The 5,070-nt window shown below is 35.6% G+C and overlaps 1 long non-coding RNA gene across 1 annotated transcript; it reads left to right on the top strand.

Moving 5' to 3' along the window:
- Positions 1-1,825: 1,825 nt before the first annotated feature.
- Positions 1,826-4,776, top strand: LOC147334237 (uncharacterized). The gene is made up of 4 exons (XR_015128450.1): positions 1,826-2,542; positions 3,116-3,240; positions 3,719-3,828; positions 4,061-4,776. It is a non-coding gene; the product is annotated as an uncharacterized LOC147334237 (long non-coding RNA).
- The last annotated feature ends 294 nt before the right edge of the window (positions 4,777-5,070 follow it).

Below are 5,070 nucleotides of genomic sequence, written 5' to 3'. Positions count from 1 at the left end.
AATTAGACAAAGCCCTGAGAGATGAAATTGATTCCCCTATCTCTGAAAAACATCTCTTAAGAACAATTCAAACCTTACCACTTGGAAAGACAGCTGGCCCAGATGGATTTGGTAATGAATTCTATAAAGCCTTTCAAAACAAAATTATTCCTCTCATGCTGCAAAAAACGATTTTCAAGAAAGTAAAAAAAACCTTGTTTATGGACATTTTTTCTTATTTTTTGCCTAAAAAGAAAATATATTCTTAACAAGCAAGTTTTGGACAAGAAAATAAAGCTTATTCTAGGAAAATATGTCTAACTTTTCCTTAAAAGGATATTTCAGCTCATCTTGAGCTTTATTTACCAGTTACAAGGCATGAAAATGGTTTGGTTGAATTTCCAGAATAAAAATAAGATTATTTTTCTCATTTCAAGAGTAAGGGCATTTAAACAGCTGCTCAGTTTAAGAAATGTATTTATTGACACTAAAGTTTAATATAATTGCTGTCAAGTTTGACACAATATGCAGTATATGAACAAAGGCAGGAACTAAAAGCACATGGTAAACATGAAATACAGGCCCATTTGAAAAACAGAAACAGCACAACTCATTCACTTTAGGCCATGTCAAACAGAATAATAGATCAGCATCAGTATATCTATACTATGGCAATGCTAAAATCGCATTCAACTGTCAGAATTGATAGGAAAACAACAACTTCATTTTAAAAATTGTCACAAAACTGTCCAAAACAATAACCTGAAAATACAGTTCATGCATGTAAAGCAGTGTACCTTTTATAAAACATGTTGAGCTCACGTGTAGTCCAATTACATCACCCAGGTAATATTTCATGACCGCACATGTCATATCTTTGTGTGTGAAACTGTAATATGGAATGGAATCTCATATCATATCATTGTTGGCTGGCTTTCCACCACTGAATCAGTCCTGTATGCCCACATGTTACTCAGATTTCTGTTCACTGCTGATGAGGGTTCCCTCCTAGAACTGCAATTGAGATTGGTTGATTAATTGACTAGTTGCGGATAAGGAAATTAAATACAAGGTACACTGATAATTTCTAAAAAAATTTAATGTCAGAAATATACTGTATTTTATAATTTACTCTAAAATATGCATGTTTTCAAGCTGAGTTTAATAAATGGATATTCATTTAATGCTCATTGCTATTTGGCAGCTTAACTGTAGTTTAAAAGCCTTGAAAAATCCTCAAAAACCTAAAATGGGAAAGCTAAACTAAAGAACACAGGAAACATGGAAAATGTTGCAAAAACCTTACAACCTTGAACAAGGAACATAAGACATGAAAACATCAGGGAGGGAACACAGATGATAACACAGGAGAGAATACAGACGATCAGACAAAGAACACACTAAATATACACACACAAAAGGAAACGAGGAATTGGCAGACAGGCACGAAACACAGCTGACACTAATCAGATGAGAAGAGACCAGGAGGAAGCAAAACAGAATACACCGATGCAGGGCAGGGACTATCAAAGTAAAACAGGAATAAACACGAATATCGAACCAGGGACAATACACTGAAGACAAGGGAGGTACAGAGAACACCTAAACACTGGAAATAATTAACAAATAACTAGGAAACTGACACAATGAATATTAATAAACACAAACAACCAAGGAGACTGCGGACCATGACAATCGGTTTATTTAAAACAAAAGTTTAAAAAAATACAAAATGTTGTTTTCTCTAGTAGAAGAAATTAAACACTATCAGAATATTCTTTATAAATAGATAGCATTGTTGTGGATTATAAGGAATAAGCATTAACATATCTACTGTTAAGCTGTAAAAACAAGTAGACATCTAACATGAATATTTTATATGATTATTTTCAAAGATATTAAAGTATATAGTCAGTCTCACCTTACAGATTTTTGTGTCCTAATCGATCCGCTGCATCGTCCATTGGCAAGGTGGTCGGAGTGTGTTCGAAGAATGTGATACCAAAATTAGCTGTAAACACGATATTCTTTGACACATCCATCTATGCCACAATCTTCACGGAAATCTGGACTATGGCTATGTGCAGAATTAATATGACTCAGTAGGGATTTGAGGGTCAGACCCACAAAAACGATGTAGATAACACAGCGCCAAATCATTTTGTTTTACTGGTCTGTGAACTACTTTTCCCATAAAGTCAAGATAACCAGGATTATTCCATTATGGGGTAGGAATGGCTATCCTAATTCAGTGCCTTATAACAGCTGTAGTAAGTAACAGCACCCACACGTCAGTATTTACAGAACATAATCTAACTAAATAGTCAAATATTTAAATATATATCATTTTATAGGTATAAAAGAGCGAACTAAACCATTTCCGTACACAACCCCATACTCCTGAGTTGGTACAGCCCACCTTCCCGCCTCTAGCTCCGTGCCTAAGCGGTTGGATTGCAGGATTTTGGGGTCTGGGTGTAGATGCGATACAGTTGGTACAGTGTGAAGAAATTAAGGCACGCTATGGAAAAACTGGACGAAATAACAATTGCCAACCTGAAAGGTATGTGACTGTTTTGTTTTTTCTATGTTTTGTGTTCTGGTATGTTGCATGTTAAGTCGCTAGCATGGCAGGCTATACCCGGTTGTTAGCTTAGCTTAGCTGTGCGGTTAGCTTAGTTGCATTAGCATTTTTAAATATGCTAGTGCAGAAAGTTATGAAAGAATTCATGTCCAGTTATTAGTTTCAGTGTCTGTGAATTTATTCAACAAGTGTGCAAAGTGCCATAAGTTAATGCCAGTTTTACAGAAATTGTGGGAGTTTCAAATTTCTATTAGTGAAGTTATTTCATTATATACTTTAGCCCAGGAAGCAAAAAAAAAAAAACATTTATATGTATACATGCATTTAATTGATGTATCACAAATATATTACTTTTACCAGTCAATAGGAGGAAGGTAATTTAGAACCTGTGGAGCAGTGAGGAGGGAGAATAATGGAATAGAGTCATGGTTTTAAATGGTAAATATTAAATTATGTTTCCTATGTATCCTGTCTGTTACCCAAGCAAAGCTGTCAGCTGGCTTGCACATGAGGATAATGCAATGTAGTGATAATTGGAAACTCCTATTGCAGAAGCAAATGTTGGAGAAGACCTGCTCTCATCACTTTCACGAGATGACATCAAAGATCTGTTTCCTGGTCCTGAACATTGCCTCAGGCGTCGGGCTCTATGGCTTGCAGTGCACAAATGTGAAGAAGTAAGTTCTGTCCTATCGCTGTGTGACAAAACTGAGAACACACCAGCTTGTTTTATGCAGTTTCAAATAATTCCACCAATACTCACTTAACAGATAGACAGTAGAATCTTCTTTAGTTTTGATTTAAATCAAGTGGCCTACACATTTATTAAATATACATATTTTTTATTGTTCAACACTTTACTGATATTTTGTTGTACTATCTTTCATATTTAGAGACCTAAAGTTCTTGTGCAATTTTATGTGAAATTAGCCCTATGTACACTGTATTTTAGAACAAGACTGCTGCTGAAAAAACGCTAACAACTACTGGAGATGGTGACTTCTTCAGAGAGGAACCCAGCACTTACCTCCATCCAAGTTTTGGATGGAGGTAATGCTACAGTATCTTGATTTGTCTACATTTATGCTTTGCAGATTACATTATTTGCAATGTTTAATGGTGTTGCCCTGTCTTATTTTTCTTTTTTCAAACCAGTGGAACATGCAGCAGCTGTGTTCAGAGCCCTTCCCATGCTTTTCCCTTCCAGCACAGTACCACCTAAGAAGCTGGGCATCTGTAGTGAGGCTTTTTTCCATGTCCTAAAGGTAAGGCTGCAATATTCTATGTGTATATATTGTTGAATTTTGCAGTTACTCATGTTTTCATTTTATATATTTTACTGTGGAGTCAGTCAAATATTCTTAAAGTTCAGATCCCCATAACATGTTGATGTTAATAAAACCTACAAAAAAAGTTGATCTATTTTAAACTGTAATGCAACTCAAAAATTGTGTTTCTTACAGTCTTGTTCTAATACTCTTTTTTTCTGTCATGTAGACTTCAGAAGACCCTGAAGGCTACCTGCGTCAGCGACCCCTGGCTTGTCCAGTTCTGCTTGTCTCTGAAGGCAACTGCATGATAGCTGTTGGAACCACACCGGTGAGCACTTTTGACCGGAAGGATCTTAATGAGGGACTGCTCTATCTGATGGCATATTACTATGCCCTCCACCTCACATATCCATAGTGCATTTCCACGCTGCTGTCTGTCTTGCAAACTGAAATACTCAAAGACTCCATCCATGACCGAGATTCAACCCCCTCTTACAAGAAGGCGCTTGGTGAGTGGAAGTCATTCATTGAGTGAGTCTCCCAGATGACAGACTCCATCTGCCTTGTTTATCAGACTCAGTGTTAGTCAGTGAGGTTGTTTTTTTTTCTATAGAAAAGTTGTTCAAATGTAAAACACATGTTTGTTTGTGTGGTCGTTAAACTTGTTCTTCTAAAATGTTATGTAATATAGGATTTGAAATAGTGATTGTTTTAAGCTTCAGCAAAATGTATTTTTGATACCAGCCAAGAGTGTGTTATACTGTTATTATTCATTTTAAGAGTATCTGGAATATGCACTTCTTATATTGGCCATGTTACACAGTACCCTGCTGAAATGTATAATTTTAGGCATGATTCTCCTGGAACAGACCTCAGTGAGTTACTGACCCATTGCTGTGTCAATAAAAGCGCAAAATCTAAGAGTGCTTTTGCTGTCTTAATTTAAGATGAATTCCCTTATTTTTAGTAGCTTTTTGAAGAGATGGTGTCTTATTCTCAGGAATTTTTGCTGATTATTGTTCTCAGAGTCGAAACATAATTCTTATAGTTAGCTCAATCAAGAAAGAAACAATTCCGTTTTAAGAAAATTTGTCCTATAGTAAGGTGTTTTTTTTAATGTGAAAAATCTAAATTAAGGTGTAGAATCTTAAAGTAAGCAAATAATTCTTGAAAACAGCTTGTTCAAGAAAGCATAATACTCATTTTAGGTGCAGATTTTCTAAATATCAAAGTGTC

The sequence above is a fragment of the Aulonocara sp. 'chitande type north' Nkhata Bay genome, linkage group LG3 (assembly GCF_057382095.1).
Source record: "Aulonocara sp. 'chitande type north' Nkhata Bay isolate Kocher_YH1m ecotype deep benthic linkage group LG3, A_spYH_male_GT1.1, whole genome shotgun sequence".
NCBI classification, from domain to species: Eukaryota; Metazoa; Chordata; class Actinopteri; order Cichliformes; family Cichlidae; genus Aulonocara; species Aulonocara sp. 'chitande type north' Nkhata Bay.
Note: the sequence above shows the minus strand (reverse complement) of the source record. Positions and strands in the feature narration are given on the sequence as shown.